The sequence below is a fragment of the Peromyscus eremicus genome, chromosome X (genome assembly GCF_949786415.1).
Source record: "Peromyscus eremicus chromosome X, PerEre_H2_v1, whole genome shotgun sequence".
Taxonomy (NCBI): domain Eukaryota; kingdom Metazoa; phylum Chordata; class Mammalia; order Rodentia; family Cricetidae; genus Peromyscus; species Peromyscus eremicus.
In genome coordinates, this window is record NC_081439.1 from 29018737 (window position 1) to 29033231 (window position 14495).

The window sequence follows — 14495 nt, forward strand, 5'->3', positions numbered from 1 at the left end:
CGGTGGTGGCGCACGCCTTTAATCCCAGCACTTGGGAGGCAGAGCCAGGCGGATCTCTGTGAGTTCGAGGCCAGCCTGGGCTACCAAGTGAGTCCCAGGAAAGGCGCAAAGCTACACAGAGAAACTCTGTCTCGAAAACCCCCCAAAAAAAAAAAAAAAAAAAAGAAGGAATGCTGGAAATACAAAACCTGAGTAAATGAACAGGAAACACAGATGCAAGCATAACCAACAGAATACAAGAGATGGAAGAGAGGATCTCTGGTGTAGAGGATACAATAGAGGAGATAGATTCGTCAGTCAAAGAAAACACCAAAGCCAAAAAAGTCATAACACAAAATGTCCAGGAAATCTGGGACACCATGAAAAGGCCAAACCTAAGAATAATAGGGATAGAAGGAGGAGAAGAATACCAACTCAAAGGCACAGAAAATATATTCAACAAAAGCATGGAAGAAAACTTCTCCAACTTAAAGAAGGAAATATCTATGAAGATACAAGAAGCTTATAGAACACCAGATAGGCTAGACCACCAAAAGAAGTCCCCTTGCTACATAATAATTAAACCACTAAACATACAGAATAAAGAAAGAATATTAAGAGCAGCAAAGGAAAAAGGTCAAGTGACCTATAAAGGCAGATCCATCAGAATAACACCTGAATTCTCAATAGAGACTTTGAAAGCCAGAAGGTCCTGGACAGATGTAATGCAGACACTAAGACACCATGGATGCCAGCCTAGACTAATATACCCAGCAAAACTTTCAATCACCATAAACGGAGTAAACAAGACATTCCAAGACAAAACCAGATTTAAACAATCCCTATCCACAAATCCAACCCTACAGAAAGCACTAGAAGAAAAATTCCAACCTAAGGAAGTCAGATATACCCACAAAAACACAGGAAATAGATAACCCCACATCAGTGAATCCCAAAGAAGAGAAATACACACACATTACCACCAAAAGATAAAAGTAATTAACAATCACTGGTCATTAATATCCCTTAATATCAATGGACTTAATTCACCTATAAAAAGGCACAGGCTAACAGAATGGATACAAAAGCAGGACTTATCTTTCTGCTGTATACAAGAAACACACCTCAACTTCAAAGACAGACACTACCTCAGAGTAAAAGGCTGGGAAAAGTCTTTCCAATCAAATGGACTTAAGAAGCAAGCTGGTGTAGCTATCCTAATATCTAACAAAATAGACTTCAAACTAAAATCAATCAAAAGAGATGGAGAAGCACATTACATACTTATCATAGGAAAGATCCACCAAGATGAAATTTCAATTCTGAACATTTATGCCCTAAATACAAGGGCACCCACATATGTAAAGGAAACATTACTAAAGCTTAAATCACACATCAAACTTCTCAGAACCTCATAGAACTTTCTCTAAAATAGACCACATACTCGGTCACAAAGCAAATCTCAACAGATACAAAAAAATTGGAATAACCTCCTATATTCCATCAGACCACCATTGCTTAAAGTTAGATTTCAACAACAACAAAAATTACAGAAAGCATACAATCTCATGGAAACTGAATAATGCTCAACTGAAACATCAATGTGTCAAGGAAGAAATAAAGAAATTAAAGACTTCCTGGAGTTCAATGAAAATGAATGTACTACATACCCCAACTTATGGGACACCATGAAAGCAGTGCTAAGAGGAAAATTCATAGCACTAAATGTCCACATAAAGAAGTTGGAGAAATCTCACACTAGTGACTTAACAGCACACCTGAAAGTTCTAGAACAAGAAGAAGTAAAGTCACCTACTCATAAGTGGATACTAGATATAAAACAAAGGGTAATCAGGCAACAACCCACAACTCCACAGAAGCTAACTAACAGGGAAGACCCAAAGAGGGATGCATGGACTGCCCTGGGAAGGGGAAATAGATGACATCTCCATGAGTGAACTGGGGAGGAGGGGTGGGCAATGGAGGTTAGGGGGTAGGGGATGAGAACATAAAGGAATGGGATGGTTGAGCTGGAACAGGGATGGAGGGGGAAAGCAATGAAAGAGATACCATGATAGAGAGAGCTATCATAGGGATAGAGAGAACCCCGGTACTAGGTTAGTTGCCAGGAATTCCCAAGAATGACCCCAGCCTGGACTACTAGCAATAGTGGAGAGGGTGCCTGAACTGAACTGCCTTTTCCCAGAGATCTACAAATAGTTTACAAATAGTTCTTGTCTACTTTGAACAACCCTTAATTCCTACATGCTAATCCACTAAATCATGTGGCACTTACTGTGTTGATACTACAGTAATTTTGTATGCCACTAAGTTAACGCTCAATTTTACCTAAGAAGTATAAATGTGGGATAAATGAAGGCAGGACTGAACTTTAATGAACTGTTTTCCAGATGCTATGGCTGTACAGGATACCTACATATGGCTATCTCATTTAATGCTCACTACAGGCATCATCAATCCAGTTTACAGATGAGCAAACTGAATTTACGTTGTCAAGGTATTGCAATTCAAATGTCAAAGTAGGTGCTCTTTGCACATCCTGAAAAGCCTCCCTATAGAACAGTGCACTCAACTAGCAAAGTTCTTGTTTCCCGTGGGCCATTTGTCAATGTCTGGAGACATTTTAAATTGCTTCATCTAGAGGCAGTAAGTTCTTGATACCTAGTAGGTAAAGATTATGGATAGCTCCAATTACAGAGAATTATTGAGCCCAAATGTCAATCATACCAAGGCTGAAACACATATTGTAATTAACTATGAAATCACCAAACATATTACTACTCCTTTTTTCTTCCAACACTGGCATTTAAATAAACCTTGTCCTATTCAAAATAGTCATCTTCCTTGAAAGCAGAGGAGGGACTACTGTGGGAAGATGACAAAAACAAAGTATGAAAATTCTATAATCCACTACTTTGTATGCTAACTAACAACAGTTATCTTAGAGAGCACATGCTTGCTCCAACAATATTCTGTGGTAACAACATAGCTATAAGCTTCTCCTTATGAATTTCCTCCAAAGCTGAAGGTAAGTATCTTCTTTGGTGTTAATCTCTGCATTTTGTCAATTGTTTTGACACTTGGAAGTGATCAGAAGTTATCACTGAAGTCTGGTAAACTGAAAGATCAAATTACACAGTGATATTAATAGCCATAGATAAGCACCTGCTTCATGCCATTACTATTCCAAGTAATTCAGGTTGAGTATCTAAAAATCCAAAAATTTTGAGAGTATCATATTTGGACATTCAGATTTCTAAAAAAAAATTAATTTTTATGTGTATGGATGTTTTGCTTGAATTTGTCTTTGCACCTTGTGCATATAGTGTTCAAGGATGGAAGAAAAGGGCATCAGATCCTCTGGGACTAGAGTTATAGACTGTTCTGAGTCATGTGGGTGCTGGGATTCACACCAAGGTTCTCTGGAAAAACAGCTCAGTCAGAGCTTTTGACTGCTGGGTCATCTCTCCGCCCCAAATTTCATATTTTTGATGAGAGTATTCAACTGGTAAGGTCTGTAACTATTCTAAAATCTGGGGGGGGGGGCCTAAAAACAAGAAAAATACTCTAGCCCCAAACATTTCAAGTAAGAGATACCTTCTAAATTCATCTTTTAAAACTGTATGTATGTATGCATTATCTATCTATCTATCTATCTATCTATCTATCTTTGAGATAGGTTCTCATATAAATCAAGCTGACCTACTAACTATGTAGCCAAAGAAACTTAACTTGACAAGGAAAAAAATGCTTTGTCACTGATCATAAGACTTAAGTATTGGTGCTGTAATTCAAACTCAGATTTGTCTGTCTGAAAAATACACTAAAATTATATTAATTTTCTGTGTTTCTTCTAAGTTGGCTTTTAGACAATTCCGGAGGCAAAACAAAAACAAAACTTCCTCTCTGGTAAACTAATATAATATAAAATAAAAAGTTGGAATTATATAATTCTAAGTTGGCAGTGATTATGGTTCTCATCATTTGTAGGAAAGCAATAACAAATATCTTTGCTTCTAGGTACCTGAAGACAATGTACTATGACAATTGGAAGACAGCATTTTTCTACTTATGACAAGCATGTAACACAGAATGGCTATTTATAGAACCATAGAAAGGAGATGGTTACACTGAATAGTGAATATGAACAGAAGAGAGAAAAGGAGGCTGATGGCTACTCCAGAGATGACAAGCCCACACAACTCTCCCGGACAAAATGTCCTTTCACTTAAACAATGACCTGGCTGGGGAGCCCAGAAGCTGAGATGGCTTCTACAGGTTCTGAGTAAGATTAGTGTCCCTCTGATGTATGCCAGATTAAGTTAATGTAATCAATTATCCCATCCCTCCATTTCCAGGGACAGTAACCAAAGATCTGGCCTGAATGTGGACCCAGATAGAAAAGAGGGGAAAAGAGTCACCACATGCAAGCTCCACTTTTTCCCAAACAAGTCTACTGCTGCTGCCTCAATTGCCTGTGTGGTCATTAGACCCCAGGTTCTTCAGCCTTTCAATGTAGACTCACATCAGCAACGCTACAAGAGCTTCCATACCTGTAACCTTGGACTGGGAATGAATCATTAGTTTCTCTTATTCTGCTGAGACTTCTAGCTTCTTGGACTGAGAAACTGCCAGGTTCTCGGACTTTCCATTATAGTACAGATGGCCGTTGTTAGACTATATAGCTTTCAAATGTATAAGTCAATGTATTAAATTATCCTTTACAATTATATACAATGTATAATGTACTTAAACACATATATACATACATACACACATAGAGAACCTATTGGCTCTTCTCCTGTAGAGAACATTGACAAATACAGATTTATGGTGCCAAGGAGTAGGGAGGAACTATAGGTTTACCTAATAATGTAGTTCAGAAGCCTTTGGAATTGGTTTCCTTAGGAGTTTGAAAACATCTGGAGATATAAGCTAGAAAGCTGTAAGCAAAGTTTGATTTGGTTACAATCAGAATAACAGAATCATGGAAGGGTGATTCTAGAGCTCAGAAGACCAGAAGGCTAATAAACTGCAGACAGTAAAGATTATGCTTATGCAAGTGCATCAGGATCATGATAGGGAAATATGCAGGGACGACCAAACCAATCTAGAGGGAACTCATTAAAGTTGGATCAATAATGGCTGTGGAGCCTACATGGGACTGGACTAGGCCCTTTGCATGGTGAGACAGTTGTATAGCTTGATCTGCTTGGGAGGCCTCCTGGTGGTAGGATCAGAATCCATCTCTGGTGCATGAGCAGGCTTTGTGTGGAGCCCACTACCTATGATGGGACACCTTGTGCAGCCTTGAGGCAGGGGGAGGGGCTTGGACTTGCCTCTACTGAATGTGCCTCCACATGGGAGGCCTTACTTTCTTGTGGGAGGGAGTGGGGGATGGGTTGGGAGGGGAGGTTGGGGGGGCAGGAGGAGGGAAGAGGGGGATCTTTGGTGTGTAACATGAATGAAAAAATTTTCTTAATAAAAATGTGAAAAAAAAGATTGTGCTTATGATATTTCAGATGGGAACAAGAACTCTATTGGAAATTAGAGTAGAGGATATTCATGCTATAGTATCATGAAATAGAACCTGTCTACAGTGTCTTGAGATTTTATAGTAGGATCAATTTAAAGGTGATAGATTGGGCTGGAGAGATGAGATGGCTCAGTGGTTAAGAGTATCTGCTGTTCTTTCAAAAGACGGGTTCAATTTACCAGCACCCACATGGTGGCTCACAACCTCTGTGACTCCAATTCCAGGGTATCTGTGCTTCTTCTGGCCTCCACAGGTACAAGGCATGCAAGTGGTACACAGACATACATGCAGGAAAAACACTCATATACAAAAAATAGAATAAAAAAGGTGGTAAACTACTAAACTTGGCAGGAAAGTTCAAGGGAAGCAGTCATTTGGATTGTGGCATCTATCTCATTGCCTGCTTCTAGCCAAGTTTACAATGAGAATTGGAAGCAGAAAGATTTGGATATTTGCAAGTTGAGCAGAAAAGCAACAGCTAATGTTGGGGCCAGGGAAGAAATCTGGACCTTTAAAAGAAGCCAACTATTTTGCATCAGGACATAGGAAAGATACCTTAAATATCTTCAGGAATGACCAAGACCTGGTCGTTGCAGGCTCAAGGGTATAAAGATTAACTAACTTGAAAGATTTTTCTTTGAAAAAAGAGCTCTAGGGCTCTCTGCTGGCATAAGGCCATTTGGAAAGTGTTTCTCCATGTTCACTCATCCAAGCACTTATAGGCCACTGAAGCTATAGTCCAAGGGGGCACAGATACTGCTTAAGCTGGAAACAGACCTGGATGTTGCTTATAAGATACTGTTTTTACAAGGATACAGAAAACAAGAGTTATGAGGTCATGAGGCTTTACCCAGAATTCAAAAGAAAGCCTGGGTAGGGGGGATAGGCAATGTGTGGCAGGATCAAGATCCCTGCAGGCAACACCTAAAGGGCAATGTATAAAGCTGTGCAGATACAACTTCTATGGATACCAGAAAATTGAACATTTAAAGAAAGCTGCAGGGGGTGAGCAGGGCCAGCCCAAAAGTCCACATATAGGTTGCAAACAGCAAGGTCATAGCAACAGGACAACCCTAACCCACCTAGAGCTCACATAATGGCACCACATGTCATGGATGCTAGACATGGATCTACAGGATTTAAGGTTTGTCCTACTGGGTTCTAGTCTTTCTTTTGTTCCATTCCTCTTTTCTTTGGCCCCATTTCTCCTTTTGGGACTGGAATTTTTTCTGTGCCTTTGAATGTGGAATGTAAACAGCATGCTTACTACATTTTACAGAGGTTCACAACTAATAGTTTACCTTTAGTCTTCAAAGAGACTTTGGGCTTGGACTTTTTAACACTGCCAGAACTGTCAAGATTATAGGGACTCTTGGAAATAAATTGAATGCATTTTGTATTATGAGACAGACATGAGCTTTTAGGGGGGTAGAGGTAGAATGTTATAGTTTAGATATGAAATATCCCCATTGGGGCCATATATTAGGGGCTTAGTTGCCAGCTGATGAATCTTTGGGAAATGACTAGATCCTGAGGGCGCTGATCTAGTCATTCTGTTCACAGATTCATAATATGATGTCATCATTAGGAGGGAGTGAAAACTTGGAGTAAGTGAGTCACTGGAGGCATGTTCTGGAAAGATATTTCTTGTCTCCCTCTTTCCCTTTTCCTCCTGTCAGCCATGAAGTGAGTTTCCCTGCTCTTTTATGTGATCCCCACCATACACTGCCTCACCACTGACCCAGAAGTGATGGAGCTGAGTACTATGGTCTAAAACTTCTGAAGCCGAGAGCTAAACAATGTATTTTCTTCTTTAAGTTGTTTCTCTCAGTTAATATAATAGTGATAGAAAACGAAAATGAAACACTGTCTAGCATAGTCATCTTTCAGCCCACTGGCTAGATCCTTGGTTAGAAAATTATGCCTGCAATAGTGTACATAGTAAAGTCTTGTCTATAAAAGCAATAGCAAATACAAAATTGCTCATAAAGGATTCTACACCATGAGAGGCCAGCAGTTTAACTGCTCAGTGGAAACTTCAAGTAGCTTTGAATGGGCTTCTGAATGCAGTGAAGTGGAAGATACCAGGAAATGCTGACTGGCTCAAGCTAGCTTTCCCACTGACAGGGAGCCCTTGCCATCTGAGGGTCAAACATCATTCATGCCTGCCAACCTTTAGTAACTAATTTATGGTCATGTTTTGGTTCACTTCATAAAAGTTAAAGGTCAACTGAAATGCAGGAATACTCCTTCCCCACCACCACCACTATTTTCCCTTATACATATAAGGTAGTACTGCTAACTTCCTTAAAACTGTATACAAAGCCAGATCCTACAAAGATGTTGACAGCTGGACAAGTTAAAATAGAAACATGAACTTCAAGACTACGCATACAGCTGAAGCAATTGGAAACTCTTACTGTGTGAAAAATAAGGTTCTCAGTACCAAGGACCCTTGCTGGGGCTCAACAGAGTCAGTATCTGACAGGAGATTTGAGACCAGAAAGCAAAAGGGATGTTGGTGTTTCGTGTGCAATATTCTCCCTCCAGATTGGAAATACATTTGTCTCTGAATCATATCACACTGTTATATCTACTTTTAGATTCAATTTTCCATCTCAAACACTGTTTTATTCTTTCAGTCCTTTGAGAGGACAGTAATCATTATTTTATCCACTATTTGACAATGGGTACACTCTATTCTGTCTAGTTAAAAAATAGCAACAAGCAACTTACATGGCTCCCAGTTCTTACTTAACAAGCTAATTTTTATAGTACTTATAGTGCACCAGGAATTTCCTCAAGAATTTCACAAGTGATGACATATTTAATTCTTTTAAGTCAACAATCAATCACATGGAGGCAAGTGTTACTAAAATTGGAGCTCACTACATTGAGGGAACAGAATTATTAGATTTTGTTTTCTCAGGTTTAATGAAGGCTGGCATTCATTCCTAAGATGCTCCCCCTACTTTGGAGTGTTGAATTTAAAAGCCACTGGGGTTTGGGGTGAAGAACATGAAGAAGAACACACATTTTCAGAGAGATTATGATGCCTCTTCCCCTTGATGAATCAAAATTCCATCATTATTTGCTGGTATCTACTACACACATATAATATATGTCCAACATAAGTGTATGTATATTTCTATATAAAAACATGCACAATAAATGATTACAAAGGCATTTATTTTAGCATTCCAAACCTGGAGCATCCTAAATGCCTATCATCAGTAAAATGAATAAATCATGGAATATCTATACAATGGAATATTCTACACAACAAAAAACTAGCTAGTGATACACACAACAGCATATATGAATATCATCAACATGCTGTTGAAATCCTGAAGCCAAACACAGAAGAGAGTGTGTTGTATGATTCTATTTATGCGGAGTTTAAGGACAAGGAAAACTAATATATGGACATAGCAGTTGCAACATTGGTTGCCTATGGAGAGGTAGAGGTTGTAGACAACGCTGAACAAGAAACTTCTAGAGTGATAGTTCTTTATTTTGGCAGGGGTGCTGTTTAGATGGGTATATTCATTTCTCAAGTTCATCAAATTATATATTTAAAATCTACACATTTTTACTGCTTGTAATATTTTATCTTGATTTAAGAGACATGACTTTACATGGGTTACAAGATTCTGGGAAAACATGGGCTCCTGTTTTGTTGTTATCTTATAGATGCTGCCAGTGGTCTGTCAGCAATTTGAAGCTTAATACAGCTGCTGAAAAGTATAGCCTCTGAAACTGGGAAACCAGATGATCTGAGTAATTCTCAGCTCATTTGGAACACTTACTTTATGTATTCCTTACTTGAAGATGTCATTCATTGGAAGACTTATGAGGCCATGCTACAGGCCCCTAGCTATCAAACCAAGTTGCATACATTTCCAGAATACTCTTCTGTATTGATCTGACATAATTATGTAAGTAACAGCTTACTTACTGGAGGCAGAAAAGAATGTATCTCAGTGTGATTCTTAAAATATTTACTTTTTTCTATATATTATCAATGGAAGAAGAGAGATATTAGAATTAAGACATTTAGACATCTGATATTTTGAGAGGTTGAATTTGAAACTATTTATCCTGCAAATTCACAGTAGTCATGTTTGTATGGCCACTTAGCTAGAAACTACATGTCTTAGTTAGGGTTTCTATTGCTGCAATGAAACACCATGGTCAAAAAGCAGGTTGGTGAGGAAAGGGTATTTGGCTTACACTTTCTCATTGCTGTTCATCACTGAAGGAAATCAGGACAGGAACTCAAACAGGGCAGGATCCTGGATGCAGGACCTGATGGCCATGCAGAGGCCATGGAGGGATGCTGCTTGCTTTCATGGCTTGCTCAGCCTGCTTTCTTATAGAACCCAGGACCACCAGCACAGAGATGATATCACCCACCATGGGCTGGGCCCTCCCTCATCAATCACTAATTAAGAAAATGCCTTACAGCTGGATCTCATGGAAGGATTTTCTTAATTGAGTTTCCCCCATCTCAGATGATTCTAGCTTCTGTCAAATTGACATACAAACCCAGCCAGTACACTACATTTTCCAACTTCACTTGCAGCAATATGGAGTCAACTAAGTTCACATCAACAGAATATAAGAAGTAGCAACTCACTTGTACTGACTAATTTTATGTCAACTTGACACAAGCTAGAGTCATCTGAGAAGACAGAACCTCAACTGAGAAAATGCCTCCAGAAGGTCAGGCTGTAAGCAGGACCATAGGACATTTCTTAATTAGTGATTGATGGGGGAGGGCCCAGCCCATTATGGGTGATATTCTCCCTGGATTGGTTGGTGGTCCTGTGTTTTATAAGAAAGCAGGTTGAGCCGGGCGGTGGTGGTGCACGCCTTTAATCCCAGCACTCGGGAGGCAGAGCCAGGCGGATCTCTGTGAGTTCGAGGCCAGCCTGGGCTACCAAGTGAGTTCCAGGAAAGGCGCAAAGCTACACAGAGAAACCTTGTCTCGAAAAACAAAACAAAACAAAACAAAACAAAAAAAAAAAGAAAGCAGGTTGAGCAAACCATGAGGAGCAAGTCAGTAAGCAGCACTCCTCCATAGCCTCTGCATTAGCTCCCGCCTCCAGGTACTTGCCCTGTTTGAGTTCCTGTCCTGACTTCCATCAATGATAAACAGTAATTCAAATAAACCCTTTCCTCCCAAAGTTGATTTTAGTCATGGTGTTTCAGCACAGCAATAGCAACCCTAACTAAGATACCACTTTAAAGAAAATCCCTCATTTACTTTTCTCCTCTGGTAGCATGCACAGCACCTTTCCACACTAGGAAAGCTATCCTGCAAGGATGGGGCTTCCAAATGAATAACAGCTTGATTTCTTCATGTTCTATGAATCAAGTATGTGGTATCATCAGAACAGGGTCTTACCATCAAGATCTGTAGGGTAACCAATAGCACTGGCAATCACATGTAATGTTGGGGGTCTATGGAACCTTACTGGCCAACAACTCCAAAAGAAGCAAATCATTCCTAGCAAGGCACTTTTTATTTGTTAGCCTATGGTATCTAGTAGAGTGACTCCATTTAAACTCCTTCTTTATTGAGTACACATACATGCACACATAATATGTGTATGTACACACATATATACATGTATATATGTATCTATACACACACACACACACACCCCTGATCCAGAAAGACATCCCCAGTGGTGCAATAGTGTCATGAATATCATGGCAGTAACAACTACTTTCTGACTGGATTTAAGCCCTAGTCCAGAAGATGAAAGTCATACTTGGGACCATTATCAGGCCCAAAACCTGTAGCCCTAGAGTGTAATCTACTATTATGCTACTAGATGAATATAATATTAAACAGATTCCTAGCAACATAACCACAGATTACTACATCTCTCAACCATCATCAGAGAAACTTCTGTTTCTAGTGGATGGTGATTAACAAACACCCACAACTGATCAAGGTACAAAGAATAAGAGACTGTGGAATACTCAGCCCTAAATGGAACATGTATACTGGACCATCCCCCTCCAGAGGTCCCAGGATCACTGCAGAAGAGGGACAGAAAGAATGACTGCAGGAAAGAGTGTTTTCTAGACATGTCAGTGTAATTCCACATATGAACTCACAATGGCTGTGACAACATACACAAGACCTGTGCCAGTGCAAGTCAGACAAAATCTCAGCATGAAGAGGTGAGATGAGCACGAAGTCTCACCCCTACTCAAGGAGCTATTAGCAACTGTTAATGTAGGGAGAGCGAGAGTCAGTTGTCTTTAAAAGTGTAGCCCCCAGTAGGTTGACTGCACAACCAAGAATACACAGGCATCACAAATTGGACTTGATGGGTTTTAAAAAGTGGGGATACAAATTTGAGTGGGGAGGTAAGAGGGGTGTATCTGGGGGTAGTTGGGAAAGGGGGATAAATATGATCAAAATACAATGTACAAACTCCTGAAAGAATAAGAGGGAGGGAGGAAATCACTTGCCTCACACTTCCATCTGGTCTCTAACCCTGTACCATCGGTTGCAGTGTAAGAGTGGCAGTGAACGAGCTTCAACTATGCAGATGATGCCAACATGCTAGGGCAGTGGTTCTCAGCCTTTCTAATGCTGTGACCTAATACAGTTCCTCATGTCATGCTGACTCCCAAGTTATTTCTGTTGCTACTTCATAACTGTAACTTTGCTACTGTTATGAATCATAATGTAAATATCTGATATGCAGGATAGCTGATATACAACCCCTATGAAAGTCATTCAACCCCTCAAAGGGTTGCGACCCACAGGTTGAGAACCACTGGTCTAGGAGATAACAAAATCTATAAAATAGTTGGGTGCTAAGTCTAAAAGCAATTTCTAGAGCAGTGCTACTGTGCTAACAGCCTAGTTCACTCGAATCTATCCTGCTATCTATCAAGAGGAAAATTCAAATCTTATTTAAATCATTGGATTTGCAGGCTCTTTGCTACATCATTTTAGCTAATTTACCTACTTTTGAGGCTTGTAGTCTCTAAGCAATACTTTCTAAGTTACACACACACATGCATGCATGCACACACATGCACACACATGCACACGTGCACATACACACTCACAGGAAAAAAACCAACACTATCTATACTGGCTAGTTTTTAGTCAACTTGATACAAGCTAGTCATTAAAGAGGAGGAATCCTCAATTGAGAAAATGCCTACAGAAGATCAGGCTGTATGCAAGCCTATAGGGCATTTTTTTCACATTAATTGGTATTTATTCAACCTCCATATGCTAAGTCATCCTCTAGGTACTAGGGTGAGGCATTGCGCGTAACAAATACTGAATGTACATTAAATTTACAACATATAATTATAAGAGATTAAATTAGAACATATCTTATATAGCAGATATACAACACACACACACATGGACATAGAGAACAAGATACAGGGTTCATTACATATGGATAAAGTGGGTTGCTATCTATTCAAACTTATATAGAAAAAGACAATCAGAATATTTTCTTAAAATTCTCAAAGACTTCTAAAATTTGATGGCAGTGTAACAGGTGGCAGATTTTGGCATAGGAGAACTGCTAATAAGGTCTTTCATTAAAACCAAATCAGCTGGCATCTTCTTGTGGGAACTCACAAATTCTAGACCGACAGCTGTGGAGCCTACATAGGACTGAACTAGGCCCTCTGCATGTGAGAGACAGTTGTGTAGCTTGGTCTGTTTGAGGAGCCCCTGGCAGTGGGACTAAGATCTGTCCCTGGCGTATGAGCTGGCTTTTTGGAGCCCATTCCCTATGGTGGGATGCTTTGCTCAGCCTTGATGCAGTGGTGAGGGGCTTGGACCTGCCTCAACTGAATGTACCAGGCTCTGTTGACTCCCCATGGGAGGCCTAACCCTTTTGGAGGAGTGGATGGCGAATAAAGGGTCATGAGGGGGGTGGTAGGAGGGAGGACTGCGGTTGGTATGTAAAAATGAATAATTTTTTTTAAAAAAAATCTGATACCATGAGGGATTTGAGAAGGAAATTTTACCACTGACCACATAACTCATCTTCCTCTTCATTGTATGGTATTGAACCCAGGGCATTTTCCTAATGAGTGATTTATGGGAGTGAGCCAGCCCATTGTGGAAGGTGCCATCCCTGGGCTGGTAGTCCTAGGTTCTATAAGAAAGCAGGCTGAGTAAGCCATGAGGAGCAAGTTAAGCAGCACCCCTCCATGGCCTCTGCATCAGCTTCTGCCTCCAGGTTCCTGCCCTGTTTGAGTTCTTGCCCTGACTTCCTTCCATGATTAACAGTGACATGGAAGTGTAAGCCAAACAAATGCTTTCCTCCCCAACCTGCTTTTTGGTCATGGCGTTTCATTGCAGCAATAAAAACCTTAGCTAAGACACCATCTTTATCTATTGTGCAACATCAATCCTACTGCTTCAGCTAGTCCTCCATAACATAAAAGATACCATCAATACCTTTTTCTTTCTTCCTTTTTTTTGAGACATGGTTTCTTTGTGTATCCCTGGCTGACCTGGAACAAGCTCTATAGACCAGGCTGGCCTAGAACTCAGAGAGATTCACCTACCTCTGCCTAGAATGAAAGTGTGCCTGTGACACAGTGCTGGGATTAAAGGCATGTACCACCACCACCATGCAATACCTTTTTCATGTATATAATCCCATCCTCTATGCTTAACCTTATATCCTGTACTTGCCTTCACTTGCATCTTGTGTTCTGGTTGCACTGGCTATTACTTGGATGCACCTTGTGCAAAAAGAATTCTATGCTCACACTCCAGTCTCAATGGAATGGTCTTTTACTCTCCTCCACATCCTACCATCTCCCATCCATGATCTAATTCTTTAAAACTCAGACCAGAAAATACAAAGAAGTTTTTCTACCCCTAAATAGAACAACTCTCTCCTTCTGCTATACTTCTATATCACTTTGGACAAACCATTCATTAAAC

The 14495-nt window shown here is 40.0% G+C and overlaps 1 protein-coding gene across 1 annotated transcript in view; it reads right to left on the reverse strand.

Moving 5' to 3' along the window:
- Positions 1–14495, reverse strand: part of Map3k15 (mitogen-activated protein kinase kinase kinase 15) — a 129455-nt gene that overhangs the window by 69238 nt on the left and 45722 nt on the right. The gene's annotated exons all lie outside the window — the stretch shown is intronic.